This window comes from Callorhinus ursinus, unplaced genomic scaffold, assembly GCF_003265705.2.
Source record: "Callorhinus ursinus isolate GAN/ISIS: 27379988/994484 unplaced genomic scaffold, GSC_fseal_2.0 scaffold5, whole genome shotgun sequence".
Lineage (NCBI taxonomy): Eukaryota > Metazoa > Chordata > Mammalia > Carnivora > Otariidae > Callorhinus > Callorhinus ursinus.
Window position 1 is genome coordinate 15,653,531 of NW_027397067.1, and position 22,508 is coordinate 15,676,038.

The window sequence follows — 22,508 nt, forward strand, 5'->3', positions numbered from 1 at the left end:
CTATTCTTTGGTATTATTTTATAGCTAAGATCCTCAAACAAGCAACCTACCCCCAAACCCCACTGCTCTCACTAGCCATCCCTTACTTCCTTAACGTCCTGTCATCGGATTTATGGATCAATATTCTGACACTGCTCAATTAAATCATTTTTCTAATTGAATTGCATTTTTTTATTCTGATCCTCTTCAAATTCTCCACTACACTTTATACAGCTTATCTCATTTTTAGTTTCCATACTATCTGTGATTTTTTTTTTCTCTGTATCTCCCACCAACTGGGCTTTTTCTTCTTTCTACCCCTCAATTTAGTGACTCTCTTTGTTGTCTATCCGCTGACTTTCCTCTACACTTATATGTATATTTTTACATTCAAATGTTTTAATTATCTCCTCTATACCAAAATTCTTATCTCCTGGACATCTTACATCTTATCTCCTACTGTATCTCCTGTTCCATTCTCCAAAATTTATTATAGGCCCCTTAGTTATTTAGTTAAAAAAGCACTGTTCATGCTTCTACCTATATGTCAGGCAAGCATTCTTCTAGACATCGAAAATAGAGTAGTGAAAAAATAAAAATAAAAATTACCTGTCCTCAAGCAGTATGCATGCTATTGAGGGAGAGAGATAATAAACATGGTAATAGTAAAATATTAAGAGAGATAATAAACATGGTAACAGTAAAATATTAAGATCATGGAAATGAATGTTAAAGGGAAAACATAAAGCAAAGAAGGAATATGTGAAATATCAGGGGTAGACTTAAAATTTTAAATAGGCTGTCAAGTATAGACTACAGGGACAAATGTAGAAGCTAAGATACCATTTAAAAAGTACTGCAATAATCCAGGAGAGAGATGATAGTAACATGGACCATATATAAGAAGAAGGAACCAAGATTAATACCAAAGTTTTTGATCCAAGTGACTGGAAGAATGTAGCCCCATTAACCAATATAGAAAAGTGAGCAGAAGTTGCACACTAGCAGCAGAGTTTTAAGTACTTTAAGTGGGAGTTGTCTGAGAGATAAATGTATGTTGAATGGGCAGTTGGATATATAGATCTGAAGTTAAGAGGAAGATCCTAGCTGCACAATACAAATTTTGTTGTCATAGACATAAAAATGGTATTTAAAACAATGAGAGGGAAAATTACATGACCTTGGAAGTGAATATAGGTAGAAAAGAAAGAAGGTGTAAGGATTAGAATTCAGGAAAATAAGGAGGAACTGGCAAAAGTAACTGAGAAGGAGTAGTCAGAGACGTCAGAGAAATGATGGACATTAAGGGAAAAAAGCAATTCTAGGAGAAGGGTATCAATTGCATTCAATGCAATAGGTAGTGCAAATATGAGGATTGGTAATTAAATTTACCAATATGAATGTCTTTGGTGACCTTGACAAAAGGAATTCCAATGGACTATGAGAGAAAACCTGACTGCGGTAAATACAAGAGAGAATGGTAAGAAAGAAATTGGTAACAGTAGATAGAGAACTTCCTCAAGAAGTTTTGCTATAAAGGATAGAAAAACTTGGGAACATAGCTGTAGAACAAAGTGGTATCAAGTGAGAGTTTTTATGATGAGTGAATTAATAGCATGCTTATATGCAAAAGAGATAGAAAATATATGATGCTATTGAATATATGGAGAAATGCAGAACAGGCAAAAATGGATGGGATTTATGCACAGATGGAGACACAGCCTGGGCAGAAACATGAATGAATACAGTAAGAGGAGAGACTGTGCAATATAAGAGTATAGGTACTCTTAAGTGTGTGATACATCACTAGGAACTTATAGAAGTTCTCTTTAAAATGCTTCAAATTTTTCAGTGAATGAGGAAACAGAGACATCAACTGGGAGTAAGGATCAGGGATGAGATACTAGGGGTTTGAAGAAATAGAGGAAATCATGAAAAATCATCCAGGAGAGTGGAAGGGAAAATGGATGAAGAAAATATAGTACGCTTGCATTAAGAAACTCCCTTAAAGCTATTGATAATGAATTTAAAATAAGATCAGTTATCAGAGCTGTGCATTTTCCTTTATTTTTTCTTTTCTTTTTTTAAAAAAATATTTTATTTATTTGTTTATTTGAGAGAGAGTGAGACTGAGAGAGCGAGCCTAAGCAGGCAGAGGGAGAGGAACAAGCAGACTCCCCGCTGAGCAGGGAGCCCAATGCGGGGCTCAATCCCAGAACCCTGGGATCATGACCAGTGCCAAAGTCCAATGCTTAACCAGCTGAGACACCCAGGCGCCCCTCCCTTTGTTTTTTCAATTACATTGAACTGTACTCGTGTAGGTGCATTGCAGAAAGAAAGTTTTACTTTCTTTGAGTTACAGTTTCATCAGGAAAATATGATGAAGCAAGAGAGGCATGGGAGTCGATGATGTATGCAAGGGAGTGATTATAATGATGGGACACAAAATTTAAGGTGGGCATAGAAGAAATAGAAGACTATTAGAAAATGAGGGGATAGAAGACCATTAGAAAATGAGAGGAAGTATAAACCTGGTAGGACTGAGGCTAACTAGGTCTAGGTGAGATTGATGAATGCTATAGTTAGGATAATAAGGGTAATGTCTCAAAAGATAGGAGTTGACAATCAAAGAGATGGATATTTGAAATTGAGTTGATGGCAGGGTCATTGCAACTGGGGGAAAAAGGCCAAGGGAATGAGAAGCCATAGTGTTAGAAAGTTTATCTGTGTGGATATTGAAATCACTAAGAATTATGAAAGAAAGCATGTTAGAGAGCATGACAGTGACCCAGGGTGATGTAGAGATGACCACTACAAAGAGTAACATTGGTATTTTCTAATTATAAAAATTGCAAAGTGATGATGATTAGGAAAGAAGGAGGAAAAGTAAGCTGTGAGCAGGCATGATTAACAATGTGTATCCCTTTGCAAATGTGTATTCATTCATTCAGTTGCTCAAGCACATTTTTTAGGTGTGTGGATTATGACAGGCACTATGCTAAATGTTTACATTCAGTGTCTAATTTTGACTCATGAAATAACATTATGATATAGGATTTATTATCTGCATTTTTATAGTTGAGCAAGCTGAGGTTAAATAATTCACTCAAGGTTATTCAGCTATTGTTTACTCTCTCTTATATTGTGTTTCTTTCATCCCAAAGTAATACCAGAGCAAGTTTCTTAACATGGAGGGATGACCACTTTGGCTGTGGCAGTGAGAAAAGTTCTGCAGACCCACTCCCTAGGGAAAAAACTGATGAAAATTATACACATACAAAAAAAGCTTTAAATATCTGGAAGCTGTCCCAGGGCTTACAACAAATCAAGAAACATTTCTTCTTCAAGAAAATTTACTGAAATGGTAGATTTGTAGATTTGGAAAACAACAAAAACAAAAAAAATAATGAGAGTCTGTGGCTCTTGAGCCGTGATCTGACCCCTTTCTGTCTCCCTCTCAGCTAAGCATCACAGCAGATCTACCCTGTGCAGGTACGGCTGCGAAGATAGGAATCCCACTCCCCCACACTCCTAGTCAAGAGTTATGATTCCTCCTTGGAAGGGGCAGGCCACCAGCATTTCCTATTTCCCCCAGCTCCATGTTACAGAAACTAAATTCCAGATGACTGCATCTAAGAGTTCAAGGGCACCCTTTCTCTACCAAGCCCCCACTTGCAGGTCAGATGCTTTACCCCAGATACAGCTGACCAAGAATAATGTCCTTATTAACACTTCAGGTTGCTTATAGTGAGGAGATTCCACATGGGGAGAGGTGAGTGGGAAAGATAAGAGGCTACTTATTCTCCTCCATACCCCACTCATGAAGCAAGGATGTCACTCTGAAGAAGTGGGCTACTCTCTCCATCCCCAGTTCCAGAACGGTGGCTCAGAGATTGTCCTCAAGGTAAGCAGAGCACCATAATGGAGACCACCAGGGATCTCTCTTAAAGGAACTAAAGTTCAAGTCTAAGATTGCTCTCAAAAATAATGGAGATTTTGGTCGTAAGCAGCAAGAAGAGGCTAAGAACTCCATGAGACCAACAAGCAAGATTCAACATCACCTAGTTTATAAAAGAGAACTAGGGTAAGAGAAAACTAGGAAGAACTCTCCTAGATTTAGAATAAATTTTAAAGACTGGTCTCAAAACTATCCCTGTAAAGAGTTTCAAATTTAGTTGGCCTGTGGGGGCACTTATGTTCCAGAGTATTGTAAAAAACAGTAGCAAAATTAGCTGGCATTTAGTAGCCTAGCCCTGGGGTGACCAGAGAAAAGAAAGTCTAAGAGAGCCTGATAAAACCACTGTCATCTCAGGTGACTGTGCACATGCCCAACTTTGTCCCCACTGAAGACTGATATCAGTGACTTCACACTGTGGGGAAACAGACTTTACTAAAATAGTCTAGGAAAGTCAACAAACAAATAAGCAAGCAAGCAGCAATAATAAAAAGCCCTTAAGAGGTGGGAGAGATAGTATTTTGAGTTGCTACAGTATATTACTAAAAATTATGAGACATGCAAAGAAATAGAGAAGTGTGACCTACACATAGAAACAAAAGCAAGCAATAGAAACTAATTGTGAGAGGGTCTAGCTGTCAGACTTAACAAAGACTTCAAAGCAGTCATCATAAATATGTTCAAAGAACTGAAGGAAATCACTCTTAAAGAAGTAAATGAAGGCCTAATTACAAGGTCTCATCAAATAAAGAATATCAACAAAGAGAAAGAAACTTAAAAAGAACCAAATGGAAATTCTGGAGTTGACAAGATCACTGAAACAAAAAATTCTCTAAAGAGTCTCAAAAGTAGATTTAAACAGGGAAAAGAATCAATTAGCTTAAAGACTTTACCTCATAGGGCATTATGTTAAGTGAGATAAGTCCGAGAAAAACAAATACTGTGTGATCTAACTTATGTGTGGAATCTGGGGGGAAAAAATAAAAATCTCATAGACATAGAGATTAATTGCTGGTTGCCATAGGTGGGGGTTGGGAGTGGGAGAAACAGGGAAAGGTGGTCAAAAGGTACAAAGTTCCAGTTATAAAATAAGTCCTAGGAATATATTGCACAGCATGGTAACTACATATTTGAAAGTGGCTAAGAAAGTAGATCTTAAAAGTTCTCATCATAAGAAAAAAAATTGTTAACTATTTATAGGATGTTAATTAGACTTATTGTGGTGATCATTTCACAATATATACATATATAGAATCATTGGTATACACTTAAAAATAATACATGTCAATTATATCTCCACTTTTAAAAAAATAGCATGGCTGGGCTTGATTTGTTGGTAACTGGTAAGATAACTAAGTTAAGGGATATTTCATTGCTAGTGTGTACAGGATTTGGCATCTTATAGAAAAAGAAGTATTAACTTATAGTTATCCAATTATAACATACAGATGCCTTTTCACAATAAAAATAATAATAAAGGAAGAAAGATCTCAAACCAGTAAGCTTTCTACCTTGAAACACTAGAAAAAGCAGAACAAATTAAACCTAAAGCAAGCAGAAGGAAAGAACCAATAAAGATTAGATTGTAAATTAATAAAATGGGGAATAGAAATATAATAGAGAAAATCAATGAAATCAAACAGTGTTTTTTTTGAAAAGATCAACAAAATTGATAAACCTTTATTTGGACTGAACAGAGGCATGAAAGAGGGGACATTACTATTGACCTTACAGAAATAAAAGGATTATAAAGTAATACTATGAATAATTACATGCCAACAAATTAGTTAACTCTGATGAAATAGAAAAATTCTTGAAAAGGAAGTATCGAAATTTACTCAAGAAGAAACAGAAAATCAGAAAGGGTCTTTACAGGTAAAGAGATTGAATTAATATATCATGGATCCCCAAGACCACCCCAAGGATGAATGATTCACTAGGAGGACTTTCAGGACTCAGCACATAATTGTATTCATGGCTATGAGGACACCATAGCTAATGAGAGGATGCTAAACACAATCAGCAAAGGGAAAAGGTGCATGTGGCAAAGCCCAAGGGAAACAAGGCATAAGTTTCCAAGGGTCATCTCTCACTGAAGTCATGAAGTGCATGCTTAATTCCCCCAACAAAAAGTTGTGACAACACATGTGAAATATTGATTAATGAGAGCTCACGAGAGACTCAGCATCCTGAGGCTGGTCATATAACAGCTTCTGCCTAGTACATATCAACATTACAGACTCCCAGAAGGAAAGCAGGTGTTCAGCATAAGCCACATTGTTTGTGCAAATAGGTAAGACACAGGGAGCCACTCTTATCAACTCTGGGAATGGTGGGAACTCTCCCCAAATCCAAGTGCCCAGATATCAGCCAACTGTAAGTTAACTTTCTTCTTAACAATTAGAAATTTTCTAATTTCTGCACAATTAAAAATTTTAAAGCTTTTCACAAAGCAAAGCCAAGATCCATTTTCCCCCACTGGTGAATTCCACCAAGCATTAAAAATATATAAATAAAGCATTAACATCAAATTTTCACAAACCCTTCTAAGAAGAAGAGGAAAGAACATGTCTCAACTCATTATATAAGGCCAGTATTACCTTGATAACAAAGCCAGAAAAACACATCACAAGAACAGAAATCACAGAACTAATTCTCTAGTGACTATCTAAGCAAAAATTCTCCAAAAAACCCTTACATTGAGTCTTACTATTTGCAGAAGATATGTTCTATGAAGTTGCTGAGAACCCTGAATTAGTGAATACTGAGCCATTGCTCATAAGAGAAATACAGGGTTAGGTTCTCAAGAACCTCTGGTCATAACATTTTCATCAACTGATCAATAATAGCTTTGTTTTATGTGTGTTTCTGTTTAAAGGCACTTTATTTAATATATATTGCTGACTCATTAACATTGAACTCATGGCCAACAGAACTATAACTCATGCCTAAATAAAGCTTATCTAACAAGCATTTTCTATGTAAGGCATATCACAGCCTTCTTGCACTTCAAAGCATTAGACAGCACTTGAGAACTAAAGTTGGAAGTCATTTTAAACACCAAATCATCAACAAATGGCACAAATACATGGAAAATATGACACTAAATAGGCCACAAAAAGGATGCTTGCTTAAAGTATGAAAGATGAAATAAGGAAGCAGATTATTGTCTTTTTCAACTTCAGCTTGAAATGTGCACCTTTGGGTAACAAATTTTTCACTGTTCTGTGGATGTTCACAATTGACCACGGAAGTGCCACAAATATTGATTTGGGGATTACGAGTAGATTTTAGTGAGTAAGTGAATTCGCAAATATGGAAACTGCAAATAATGAGGATTGATTGTACTAGCAAAGAGATTCTAGCAACATATAAAAAGGATTCTACAACATGAGTAAGTGGAATTTATCTCAGGAATGAGAGTTGGTTTAACATCTGAAAATCAATTAATACAATACACCATATCAATGGAAAATAGGACAAAAGCCACATAATCATCTCAATAGTTTCAGAAAAATCATTTGACAAAACCCAATATCCATTCATGATAAAAACATTCAACACACTGAAAATGGGAGAGAGTTTCCTCAACCTGATAAAAGCATTTATGAAAAGCTACCATTATACTTAATGATAAAATACTGAATTCTCCCTAAGGTCAGCAGCAAGAAAAGTATGTCCTCTCTCACTACATTTATTCAACATTGTACTGAAGTTTCTAGCCAGGTCAATTAGGCAAGAAAATGAAATAAAAGGCATCCAGATTGGAAAAGAAAAATAAGGTTAACTCTTTTTACAAGTGACATGATCTTATACATAGAAAATCATAAGGAATTAACTAAAAATATCATTAGAACTAATAAATGAATTCCACATATTTGCAGAGCTCACTTCATATACAAAAATCAATACACTGGAAATAAACAATTTAAAAATGAAATTAAGAAAAACAATTCCATTCATTATGTCATCAAAATGAAATACTTGGGAATAAATTTTTTAAAATAAAGACAGAACATATACTCTGAAAGTACTAAACACTGTTGAAAGAAATTAAAGAAGATCTAAATAAATTCAAAGACATTCTGAGTTTCTGGATCAGAAAACTTAATATTAGTAAAATGGCAATACTCCCCAAATTGTTTTACAGATTCAATGTATTACACCTAAAAGCCCCAGCAGGATTCTTTTTAGAAACTAATATGCTATTCTTAAAATTCATATAAAGATTCCTGGTACCCAAAATAGGCAAAAGTCTTGAAATGGAAGAACAATGTTGGAAGATACACTTGACAATTTCAACACGTAAAACAAAGCTATAGTTATCGAGAGGGAGTGGTACTAGGATAAGGGTAGACATAAAAATCAATGCAATAGAATTGAGAGACCCGAAATAAACTCTCACATGAACAGTTTAGTTAATTTTGGACAAAGGTACCAAGACAATTCAATTGTGAAAGAACAATCTTTTTTGGCAAATGGTATTGAGATAACTGATTATTCACATGCAAATAATAAAGCTGGACCACTGCCTCACACCGCAGAAATGGATCATAAACCTCAATGTAGGAGTTAAAACTATACAATTCTTAGAAGAAAACAAAGGAGTAACTTCATGAATGTTGGCCAGCCAAAGCCTTCTTACATACGACATTAAAGTAAACGTGAGAAGAGAAACAACAGATAAACTAGACTTCATCAAAATTAAAGCATTTTGTGTTTCAAAAGATATATATCATCAAGAAAATAAAGGCAGCTCACAGAACAAGAAAACATATTTATCTATATACATTTGATAAGGGATTCCTATCCAGAGTATGTAAAGAAATTTACAACTCAGTAGTAAAAAGATACATAAGACAACTTTTAAAATGGGCAAAGGATCTGAATAGCTATTTCTCCAAAGAAGATATACAAATGACCAATAAACACAATGAATGATAGTCATTCAACACCATTAGTCATTAGGAAAATAGCATTCCCGGGGCAACCGCAAGTCTTTGAAACAGACACTGAAGAGCAGGCTGGGAGAGGACCTAGTGCAGGCACTGGAACTGAGCAAGGATCCTGGCCTGGAGGTATGAAGGCACTGCCTCCAGGAGAACTACCTATCGGGGCCCCAGCCTGCAGTACAAGAGACTAGAGAGTGAGGAGGGATCAGCAGAATTTGGGCCTCTTCTCAACCCCAGGGCCACTCTGTGCCCAGTGGACAGTGCCTTGAGCAGTATTAGCTGTGTGTGCCTGTGTGCAAGTGTGTGTGTGTGTGTGTGTGTGTGTGTGTGTGTGTGTACACATACTTGTATGAGCTCCCTAAATACGTGGAGTATAATAAAGTTTTCCTAGCCAAAAAAAAGGAAAATACAGATCAAGGCCACAATAAGATACCACTTTGCATATAGTTGGATGGCTAAAATAAAAGACATATTTTAAAAAATTTGGCAAGGGAATGAAAAATTGGAACCCTTGTACACTGCTGGTTGGAATATATACTGTTGCATCCAACTCTGGGAATTAGGCTGGCAGCTCCTCAAGATGTTCCTCTAAACATAGTTACCATATGACCTACCATTTCAACTCCTAGGTATATACCAAAAGAAATGAAAACATATGTCCATGCAAAAACTTGTACACAAATATTCCTAAAAGCATTACTCACTTTAGCCAAAAAAAAAAAAAAAAAAAAGGAAACAACCCAAATGTCTGTCAACTGATCAGTGGATAAATAAATATGTCATCTTCATACAATGGGATATTATTTGGCAATAAATGGCCGAAATACTGATTCATGCTACAAGATGGATGAACATTAAAAACAGGCTAACTGAAGGAAATTAGGCACAAAAGACTACATATTGTATGATTTGTGTAAAATGCCCATAATACACAAATCTATAGAGACAGAGAGGTCAGCAGTTGTCTCTAGCTGAGGTATGGGAGAGAAATTAGAAGTTACTGCTAATAAGAACAGGTGTTTATTTAGAGGTGATGAAATGGTTTACAGTTGGTTTTGGTGATGGTTGTAAAAGCTTGTGAGTATAAAAACCATTGAATTGTATACTTTAAATGTGCTAGGTGTATGAGGTGTGAATTATGTCTCAAAAAAGCTGTTACATATATATTAGAAACATCAGATACTTTTTTTATATCTGTCCATGTCAGTGTCTGACAATACCTAGTGCTAGCACAGATCTCAATGCCATTCCCTAGTGCACACTCTAATCAGTCTTACATAGATTACTATGAGTAATCTACTACAGAAACTGTTTCCAGTTTTGATGAGCCATCTGTTGCAATATTAATTTTATTAAAATACTATTTTCATTAAATCACTCCCTTGCTCGATATCAATAAATCTCTAATCTCCACAGTCTGCCATTTAAGACCCATAATCAACTGGCCGGTGTTACCCATCATGTTAGGCAGAATAACAGCCTCTCAAAGATGTCCATATCCTAATTCCCCAAACCTTTAAATATGTTACTTTACATGGCAGAAGAGACAGTGCAGACATGATTAAATTAAAGTTCTTGAGATTATCCAGGATTATCCAGTCTGGCCCAATGTACTCACAAGCATCCCTCTAAGTGAAAGAGGGAAGCAAGAGAGTCAGAGAAAAGATGCCACAAAGGGATCAGTGGTCAGAGAGATGTGTGCCACAATCTAAGGAATGTGGGCAGCCTCTAGAAGCAAGAGACAAGGAAACAGTTCTCCCCTAGAGCCTCCAGAAGGAATGAGACCCTGCTGACCCATTTTTTTTTTTACTCTGACATTCAGATCAGTAAGATAATAAATTTGTATTGTTTTAAGCCACTACATATGTGACAATTTGTTATAACTGATAAGAAATGAATACACCCATGCAGCCATCTTACCATGTTTTTTTTTTGCTCTTTTCACATCTCTGACATGAATGACCCTTCTCCACTTATCTGGAAATTCTTTTCTTTTCCTTACTGCAGACACAGGAAGGTCTGCCTGAATACAAAAACCCTTAAGAAGTTTCTTCCCATGAACTCCACCTCCATGGAATTTTAATTCTGACTAGAGATTTCTTCAGAATGTACTTATGTCATCTACAAATTACTAACATGAGCATTATCTAGGGACAATCATTGATTTTAAAGTCTGACACGGAAGGCATGTGGCACATCAGATGGAAACAATGTAGTGTAGTGTTAGTGTGCTGATGGACCAACTTTTTCCCAAAAGCCCTGATTTACAGTGTTTACTGATTAAATGCTCCCAAGGAGACTGATTTCAATCATCATATTGTACACCTTAAACTTACACAATGTTATATGTCAATTATATCTCAATAAAGCTGGAAAAAAATAAAAGACTACCAATGGTTTGACCACCAGATCACAAAATCCCTGAATATTTAATAATATTTATAATATTTAATAATATCTTTAGTGAGCTGTCTCAAAGCCATCAGATCCTTCTCTTAGTTCTTTCTTTCCAAACTATGGTTATAAATGTGTTCTCAAGTACAGAAAAAAATATGCTTATTTTTTGTCTCTATGCCTAATGGCACTTAATAACTATTTCTGAGTCTTTGACCATTTACTAGGTGAGGACTCACCAGTGGGGAGGTCTTTTCCTTACCATTACCTTGCATTGGTATTCATGAAAATACCTTACACTCCTGGAGAGGGAATTTCTCCATACATCCCACTCGCCTTCACATCTTTTACACAGTAAAATAAATATTTTTAGTCAATAAAGAAAACATTTAACAATCATTAAGTTTAAAAGTTAAAAAAAAAGAGGGTAAAAGTCTCAAACTCCCAATTATCAGCTACATGAATAGAACGTGGTCATTTATCGTCAGTGGAGAGAAAATCAGGCGTTCTGTAGCTGTGCAGAGCCTTGGTACCACCCTCCGCAGGCCACAGTTCTTTCCCAGTGTGTGCCTTCTTTATTATGTCCCCCACTGATTTGATTCATGTTCATTCACTGGACAAATACTTGCAGACTCTCAAGAATGCTCAAAACAGGAAGCAGAGATATTTTTCAGGGCCACCTGGGCACTCACTCTGCTTTTCCACTCCTGCTCCTCAACTCCACTCTATTGGTTTTCTAGTGCTTCACCATAACCACAAAATTAGTAGCTTAAGACAATACCCATTTGTTACTGTATAATTCTGTTGGTCTAAAGTTGAGCATAGTATGGCTGAACTTTCCCTTATGATATCACAAGGCTAGAATCAAGGTGTTGGATAAACTGAGTTCTCATGGGGGAAGCTTGAAGAAAAATCCAGTTCCAAGATCATTCTTATTATTGGCAGAATTTAGTTCTTGCAGTTATGGGACTGAGTTTCTGTCTTCTTGCTGCTCCTAGTTGGCTGGGGCTGCTCTAGGATCCTAGACATCATCAAAATTCCTTGCAACATGGCTTTTTCATCTTTAAGTCAGTAATGGTACGTCAAATCTTACGGATCGAATCTCTGACTTCATCTTCTGCAACCAGATGGAGACAACTTTCAGTTTTTAAAGGACCTGTGATTAGCTAAGTCTCACACAGATAATCTCTTTAAGGTCAACTGTGCCATTTAACACAAGCTCATCACAGAAATAAAATTCATCATATTCACACTCCTGGGGATTATTCAGGGCTCGTACATGGAAGAAAGGAAGACAGAAAATTTTGAAGGTCATCCTTAGTCTTTCCGATGCTGACTTTGGTTTCAAGAACAGGAGAAATTGATATGGTAAATATAAAGAGAAACATGTAGATTATTAGCATAAATTCTTGTGGAATGGAGCTTCCCAAATCCAAGATCCTAATCTGGGCCAAAAGTGTTACCAGAAACTATGTTCTGCTTTTAGGATCGCAGTGAGCCGTGGGAAGCTACACTGGTAAGTGAGATTTACACAAAGTAGCCACATCAATTTTTATAAAATTTCATTCATATAGATAATTAAATCAGGATCTTAATTTACTTCAGGGCAGGAGGCTGTTTCTGGTCTAGAACACCAGAATCATTACTTCAGTTGATGTCAAAACGGAGATGAGACACCCTGTAAAGACAGAAGTAGATGCTTCTTGTTTCCGTGAGGCTTGTACTCTAGTAAGAAACGTACACAAGGAAATAGCTGATAAAGAGAAAATGCGTTGACTATGTCCTAGGCAAAGGGGGCAATTTATGCAAGTGCCCAAAAAAGAAAAAGGGTACAGGGCATTGGAGGACCTGCAAGTGTCCCAATATAATTGGAAGGTGAAGGAGGAATGGAAGCAGCTGCTAAGAGGTGAAGCTGGAGAAGCAGGTAAGTCAGAGTTCATGGAGAGCCAAATATACTACGTAAAGGTAATTGAGCCTAAAAGTAACTGGGAGTCCAGCAATTCCATAAATAGGAATTTATTCTAAGGAGATAATAAATCAATAAAGACTCATGGATGAGGATATTTACTACAGCATAATATAAAAGCCATCCATGTTCCCTCCCCATAGAAATAAACTCAGTGTTCATCAAAAGGGGATTGATAAAAATATTGATGGCATTGGCCGCCTTAAAAATGATGATATTCATTCCATTTCATTGACATGGAATAACACTGTATTAAGAATAAGAATATGAAGGAGGAGTAAGAGAAGTAGCACAGTGTTCATTATGCACCAGGCAGTGAGATCAGCTCTTACCAAGTATTGTTACGTGTGATCCTCTGAACAATCCAATGAGATAAAAATTGCAATTGTTCCTATTTTATAAAAGAGGAAACTGAAGCACAAATGGGTAGATAACCTGCCTAAGTCCACACATTTATTTAGAAGCAGAGCCAGGAATAAAACCCATGCCGAGGCAGAATAAGCCAATCTATGTTTCTAACTTGAACTCTGAAAAACAATAAAACACATGGGGAAAAGGGAAACAAGGGATGGAAGAGCACAAGGAAAAGGAGGGAGAGAAACAGGGAGGGAGAAAGAGAGACAGAAACAGAGAATGAACAATGATCACCAGAAAATCTTCAGAGTAGTTATCTCTGAGCTGTAAGATTTTAGGTAATTTTTTCCTTCTTTCTATTTTTCTGAGTTTGGATTTTTACAGAGAGCAATTTGATTTTTTTTTAATTAATAGACTTTTTCAAAAAATCAGTTTTCAGTTTACAGATAAACTGAGCAAAAACTACAGAATTCCAATATGCCTCTCTCCTCCCTCACATGTTTCTATTATGAAAGCCTTGCATTAGTATGGTACATTTCTTATAATTGATAAGCCAATATTGGCACACTATTATTAACTAAATTCTAGAGTTTACATTGGTGTTCACTCTTTGTGTTGTACATTCTGTGGGTTTTGACAAATGAATAATGTCATGTATCATCATTATATTATCACACAGAATAATTTCTCTGCCCTAAAAATTCAAAATAAATTCTGAAAGGCAAATAATCATCACATATATAAAGGATTTAGGGTAAGTGTAAGAGACAAGTTTAGTCCGATTTCCCTGAATCTAGTCATTTCTCTCATACAGGGATATGCTCTCATTTTGCAGAGGGAGGTCCTATATAAGTTGTTTCTCTCTCTGCCTTGTTCTTTAAACTCAAGCTCTGGCTTTACTTCTATAGTATCATTTGTCTTCCTTCTAAGTTGCATGGTATTGTCTGTCTGTGGAAAACTGGTTAACTGTAAGTTCAGGGAGTTGCATTCTTTTATGACGGGCAAATCAAGCACAAGAAGAGCAAAGCCCTACAATGCCCCAAATCCTCTTGATATTGATGCCCATACGAGTCCTTCCAATAGGTCTTAGGGAAGAATTAAAACTCAATGAAATTATCATCTGTCACCACAGTGTTAGGTTTCTGTACTTTTTGTTCAGTTTATCCATAAGCCTGAAACTGCTCTTTTACTTAAGGATATAGAACTGGAGTAACATTTTGATCCACGGCTAAAAGAAAGGATATATGTAGGAAACGCTGAAGTGTTTCCTTATTTGTTTGATTTATTAGAGAGTTTTAGGGAAGGAAGAAATACCGTTTCCTCTACTTAGAGTTATATAGCTTACATTTTTGGTTCCTTGTATTTGGATACTATTTTTATAATGTTATTATTTATGACATTGTATTTGTGCAAAACATTAGAATATCAGAATTTTCTTTATCTTTAGAAAATGTTGATTTTCTGTTCTTCATTGAATACCAGTGAAATTTAAATTTTTTTCTATGTCAGAACAACTTACCACAATTTTAGCTTTTATGAACTAGAATTTTATATACAGTTAGCTATTTATTTTTTTATCAGTTTTGGCTTCATCCCTTGGACTTGTTCTCTTTTTACATTGTGGATGATTTAGGACATTCAAGCAAATGATCTAAAGCAATTGTGGAAGTGGGTTAAATAGAGACTAATATATGATAGTGAACACTAAGGGGAGGAACAAAGAATAAATCTATAGTAACAAGAAACACATACAAACATTCAGGCAGATTATCCAAGTAAAACGTACATGCCTTTGAATTAAATTTCTTGCTTTAGGTAATGAAAAATTGAGGGCTTCATTGTATTGAAGGTACGGTAAGTTTTGCAAAATTAGTATACCTTCGGTGTACACTGCAACTCAAATGGAAAACATAATCATAGGATGGTTGCCTAATTAAACAAGAACAAAAACATACCATCGCTTAGAAAAGTCAGGGTAATACCTTACCATAAGAATTTTTTTAACCCAGTAGCTATAAACTTCACTGATGCATCATGTAGTAGCAGTAATATATTTGCCAGTGGAGAATGTGTCTAAAAGGAAAAGTGAGTAAATTCATTGAGCTTTTTATAAAAATAAAAAGAAAGAGAGAAAATTAGGAGCAGATAAAGCGTGCACCAAATTTACCTATAAATCTGACCTGGAAAAAGGTTGTCTTGAGTATGGACTTTTGAACAATCACTGGCCACTTTTTGCGCCTATTCAGCTGCTTCCCAGTGATTCCCAGAGCAATAGCTGAGTTCACAATTATCTCCTGAACTAGAGGCATCTCTACCCAACTGCCTATGGTACAACATTTCCATTCAGATCCCTAATGGGATTTCAGACTCAACAGCATCCAAACCAAACTTTTTGTCTCTTCTTTACCCTACTTTGATTCAGATTGTCTCCTACTTCTGCATTCTGCGAGTGTTAGACAACATTTTGCCATTTGCACAAGCTGGAAACATAGAGGTCATCTTGCATTCCTCCTTTTCCTCTCTATTCACCTCATCATGAAATTATAACAATGCTTCTTTTATTAATTTCACCGGTCTGCCCTGCCTTCATATCCTGTCAGCTACTTCCTTCTAGCTCAACTACCTGCTCTCCTCTGCATGGATCCTCGCTTTATTCTGTATGTTCTCCTTTGTTCTATTTCCCCACAGATAATCTTTCATGCACCTTTTCAAAAACCCCTTAATGATTCCTTCTATAGGTTGATAAAGACCACATGCCCTTGAACAGAAAGCTACCTGTCATTATTTCCAACATCTTACCTGTTCAAGACTCTCCTGAAACCCTATGCACTGGTGTAGGGAACTATTTGCCTTTCGTGGAGCATATTACGTTTGGTAACACCTTTGAGACTTTGTGTAAGTCATTTTCCTTTTCCAGAAGATCCTTTTACTTCTTTTCTATCTGATGAACAAGCCATTAAACAAGTCTCAGACACTACTCCAATTTGAGCTGATCTTTACACTTGCGCAAAGATAAATCACTGACCACACTGGATTGTAATTGCTTGTTCGCTATGTGCTAAATGAAGGTGGAGACCAGTCTTCTCCTCCCCTGTCCCCAGAAACCCTCTGCTGCCACAGAGGTTCTACAATGAGCAAGGATTTCGTAATTATTTATTGAGAGAATAAAATGTTTACGACAGCCAGATTCTGAAGGACTTTGAATAACACAAAAAGGAGTTTTACTCTATAGACAGAGCTCTGAAGCATAGGAGGGATATAATCAAATCTATGTGTTAGAAAACTTGGGTAGAGCAATGAATGGGCTAAAGATGGGATATATTTGTTGCAGAATTGGCAGAAATGTCTGGAGACATTACTATGGATTTATTGGGATATTAGGTTGAAGAATGGGAGTATGATTCATGCAATGATGTATGTCAGGGCTGAATTACATTCTGAATATACAGTAAGAAAAAAATAAGAACTCTTAATCTGCTTTATATCGATGACATATCCTACCCAGTACTGCAATTCTGATAACAGATATTAGGCAGGAAAACATGATTACCATACTTTATAGTAATTAAGCAGATAAAGGACTTACGCATTTATTCCAAAAATACTTCTAACTTCTTATGATACCATAATATGGCTGGATCAATCATAAATTTATAGAAACCAAGTTAAACTTGTTTATATTTAAGATCTTGGAGCAATATTTTCCAGGGTTTGACACGTTATTCTAGGATTTGGTGAAAGTATCCATGAAGATAAAGAATAAATATTAAAAAAACACATTTTTTTCTAAATTAGTAAAAGGAGATCACCAAATTTTCAACAATGAATTATCATATTAATGCCCAGAATTTCTGCCAGAAATTTTTTAACTTCATCTCAAGTTTTCTTAGATATGAATTGTAAGATTTAATCAAAAAATTCTGTAAAGATTTAATCTAAACACATTTCAAATAATCTCATGATGTTTTCCAACATTTTATAACACAACCAAATTAAAAGACCATCCTCGGCTATTTTACAGAATTCAAACTTCCAAAATAGTAAGGCTCAGGTAGGGCACATACTTCCATTAGAAAATGGATGAAAATAAAGTCAAAGTTCAGAAGAGTCAATAAAAATTTTACTGCTTCATAATATCCATGTTATTTGTCAGAACATCTTTAAAATCCATAAGATTTTTTTCTGCAAAGCAGGTATAATTAGATATATTTTATCTATCTTACACATTTAATATAAAAGAATGAAAGACTTTTATACAATTCTAAGCTTTAATGTGGGATTACTATTATCACCATTATCCTCATTTATGAGAAAAATAGATTGTGGTGAGGAAAGAAAGGTTAAGATAACACATTAAAAGTAAAAAAGAAATAATTCTCCTAAATTACATAACCTATAAGTAAATATACTAGAAATAGGGTAACTGCATTTCAAGGGGTCAGCACTGAATCTATTTTGTTCCATGAAGGGTTGTTTATGACAATCAATATTGCCACTCATTTTTGATGATCTTTTGTGTCCTCTGTGCCTCACATTAAATGCATAAACATGTTTGATTTTTAATTTAGCCTTGTTAAAGTAATTTAGTTCAACCTTCACTGAGGAAATGCTGTTATTTGCAATGACAGTGAATGCTATTTGGCCTCTAAGGGCAAATGGGACTGTCAGCCACATTGTCAAGGTTTGAGCTGACACAGTCAAGGAGCTAGTGAAGAGGGAGAATGGTGGGTTCCAGCTTTTAAGAACATTGGGTGGTGGTATGCTGTGGATACACGTTGCTTTTTAGTTAGTTGCTGCTGTTGTTCATTTTTCTAAATTCATCACCTATTTTTGATTCTGTGAAAGTTTTCATTCCTCTCTTTATCACTTAGGGTCAATACCTCAGTCATGTTTGATTCTTCTGTCTTCCATAGCACCCATTCCAAATCATGCCAATCCACATTTCATGTCTAATCCAAATGTCCTCATCCTAATTCAAACTTTTGTCCCTTCACAGTTGTGTAGTTTTCCAAAACATCATAATCGATCCCTCACCTTTACTTTCTGTGGGAGCCACACCACAAAATAGATTAACACTATGTTAATCTTTTAAAAGTCTCATTTCCAATCATGTCTCCCCAGATCTTTAGGGTCTTAGATAATCTACAAACTAATGCCTAAAATTCTTTGCCTACTCTTTTCTGGTTATTGTGGCATGAGGCACCATGAGCAGCAAAGTCTCCCATGACACCTGTAAGAGGCTCGCAGGAAGTTTTTGCAGATGGTGGAGCTGCAGATCAACTTGAAGAACTATGACCCTCAGACAGACAAACGCTTCTCGGACAACCATCAGGCTTAAGTCCACTTCTTGCCCCAAGTTCTCCATATGTGTTTGGGGGGACCAGCAGGACTGTGATGAGGCCAAGGCTGTGGCTATTCCCCACATGAACATTGAGGTGCTGAAGAAACTCATCAAAAATAAAAAACAAATAGTCAAGAAGCTGGCCAAGAAGTATGATGTCTTTTTGGCTTCAGGATCCCTGGTCAAGCAGATAACACAAATCCGGGCCCAGGCCTGAGGAAGGCTGGCAAGTTCCCTTCCTTGCTGATGTACAATGGGAACATGATGACCAAAATGGATGACGTGAAGTCCATGATCAAATTACCGATGAAGAAGGTGCTGTATCTGGCAGTGGTCATTGGTCACATGAAGATAACAGATGATGTGTACAACATCCACTTAGCTATCAATTTCCTGGTGTCATTGCTTCAGAAGAATTAGCAGAAGATCAAGAGCACCATAGGCAAGCCCCAGAGGCTGTACTAAGGCATAGCTTAATAAAACCTAGTTCTACCTAAAAAAAAAAAAAAAAAAAAAAACTTTGCCAAATATCTATGCTTTTTCATAATTCACTCAAGCTTTTTAGTCTTCCTTAACCTATGGTCCTTTAGGTACATGGGACTTATTGATTATATCTATCACTAACTTCCATTGGTTATTGATAATATAGGATACCTAGAAAAAATAATTCCTATGCTAGAAAAATCAATCCATATTTCTAGTAACTAAAAGAACAGGTGTGTGTGTGTGTGTGTGTGTGTGTGCATGCATTGTTCTATAAAGGTAATTTAAAAATTCAAACAATTTCAGGAACTTCTAAATATTGTTAAACTTTACAAAAGTTGGACTTTATTTATTTAGTTGTTTATTGTCTGTCTACTGCTCCTCATTCCACCAACATATAAACTCCACGAGAGCAAATATCTTGGCTCTCTTGTTTACCATTATATCCTTAATCTCTATATTAGAGCACAGATTCTAATAAGCATTCAATAAATATCTATTGAATAAATGAATGTATCCCCAGTACTTGGTGGAGTGGATGGTGTTTAGTAAGCAATCAAGAAATATTGATTAAATGGAAAAAATACTAAATAACAAACATTAAGGAATAGCAAAGTAGGGTCAATGTTTGGAATATGTGTGAATATTTTCAATATTCTTTTAAAGACCCCTTAGCATGATTACCATAAATTTTGGAGTTAACATTTGACTCAAGACACTGTTTCTTAGGAAACAAATACTCAGGCACCAGTAGGGCATGTGAAGTTAAAGGACAATGTGGCTGCCCCTGTCCCTCAGCAGACCAACTCTCTTTGGCTAGAGTTCAAAGTAGTTGGTTGGATTGAAAGACAGAACAGGGAGGGAAGGTGAATACAGTCTTTGGTAACCAACTCAGAAGATTCAGAGAACACACCAACAGGCAGGACTTATTATATAATTGTAGCTGAGCAAAAAATGAAAATGCAGGGTCCCTTGTTAAAAAAAAAGGATAAAAGTGTCATTAAAGGTAATAAAATAAAAAACTTGTTCCTTTCTCTGTGGTTTCTTTATTGACCTGTCATGTTGCATTTATTTACTATTTAATGATACCCTCACTCACCATGGAAATACCCAGAAAGTACAGACCCTTGCAGGAGCCCAGGGACCCCACTTGCAAGGGTCTGCAGGCCACCACAGCCAGGACGCCTACGTAAAGCCACCTGGTAGACCCACAGACCTGGGCATATAAGGAAGTCAACCTCCTCTTCCCACCACTGATGCCCGACACACAGTGGACCTGCCAGCATCCCTCCCTAGAGATTGGAGCTCCTGTACCTGAACACACTGTACTCCTGGACCCCAGAGGATGAGTGACAGGATCAATATGACTGAGTTGCTACTGGGATAGGGATACTGCTGCCATTCCCCGCCCTGAAACACCACTGGGCATGTGCCCCTGACTCCAACCCACCCCAGGTCCTTGCCCAGGCCCCACAGAGGTCAAAGGGGAATGGAGAAATGACAGTCTCACATGAGTGGCCACCCCAGGCAGAGGGCATCAGCAGTCATGGGGTAGGAATGGAAGGAGGGCCCAGGGCATGAGGGAGCAGAGGACAGGGAGTTGGGAGCTGGCCTGAGAACCCATCCTGAGGAGGAGGACAACATGTGAGCCAGGCTCCAAGTCCTGGCCACATGCTCCATTGTCCTAGATCACTTCACTCACAAGATGTAAATTTACAGATAAAATTCTTAAGGATTTCAAGACTGGAGAGCAAAGCATTAAACCCCAACAGTGGGACTTTTCTGCATGTGTGTGACCTGTCTGGCCTATGAAGATGGCCTGGGAGCAGGACAGTGAGGGGTAGAGCTAAGGGGTGGAGTGCAGGGTTTCATTCTGGTGGGTGACCCACATCACTCCAACACTTCCAACTGCACTGTCTAATCTCTGTACAGACTTAACATGTGCTGTGGTTTCCGATTTCTACTGCAGATGAACTGGATGTAGTTGCTATAAGCCAATGACTGTAAAGGAAAAGGAAAAGAATCTGGAAAGATAGCAAAGTGTTTGGTTCAGACACTTAACAAAAAGAATAAAGGAAAGGAGAAAAAGAGAACAAAGATAATCTTCCCTGGGAGAGGTAATACTTATTTGAATCATGATTTTCTGGCTTTGCAAAAGATGACATATTATATCCATTTAACTACCACAACTCAGTTGTGTAATGGGAAGCTGCTTACAAGATGGAAAATCTCTCAAAGGAGAAGGCATCCTTAATATTTGTTGAGTGCAGTCTGTGTGTTAGGAACTTTGTAAACATATTTGTTTTTCACACAGACACACATACACACACACACACACTCTCTCTCTCTCTCTCTCTCTCTCTCTCTCTCTCCCTCTCCCTCTAAAGCAGACATTATCCTCATTTTTCAGTTAAAGATGTGGAATTCAACAGTTATTCTAGGTCAATTATTATTCTGGTCAAGAACAAGTAGCTAGTAAATGGAATGGTAGGAGAGGAGGCAGAACATAAAAAAAATGTTTTGTGTTTAGATTTTCCTCAATAAGCACATGAAAGTTGCATAGTCCAAAAATAAAATGTAAAGAAAAGTTAGAATGAATAATAATCATCTATTTGTACCAGGGAAGTTAGGTTTATGAAGACACAAAGCAGGTAATACTCAAATTCATTAGACTGCTGTTATATTATTCATTATTCTTTTTTTCCCTTCACAAATCACTAAAGAGAATATTTCAGAAAGGAAATAAATCTCTTTTAGACCAATATATTTTACCTTATGTAGTTATATATGCAGAATAAAAGCAGTGGCCATAGCAGGAAGTAAAGATAGAGCTGATTATTATATTTTTCTTTGCAAGTGTGTTCCACACATATATTTTACCAAACATTCTAAAAAGCTCATAATAGAGAATTTTGAAAGTGCTTTAATTTATAAGTTACCTATAATTGTACTTTCTCCAGGGAATTCGTCCCATTTTAAAATATTTAATTAGCATCCTTGACTCGAGTTTTTCTACCTAAAATTATTTAGAGATCTTTAGAATGTGTGTGTGTGTGTGTGTGCACGCATGTATGTGTAAAATGC

The 22,508-nt window shown here is 36.5% G+C and overlaps 1 long non-coding RNA gene across 1 annotated transcript in view; it reads right to left on the minus strand.

The window, feature by feature from the left end:
* LOC141372725 (uncharacterized) overlaps nt 1-22,508 on the minus strand; it is a 289,174-nt gene that overhangs the window by 157,312 nt on the left and 109,354 nt on the right. The gene's annotated exons all lie outside the window — the stretch shown is intronic.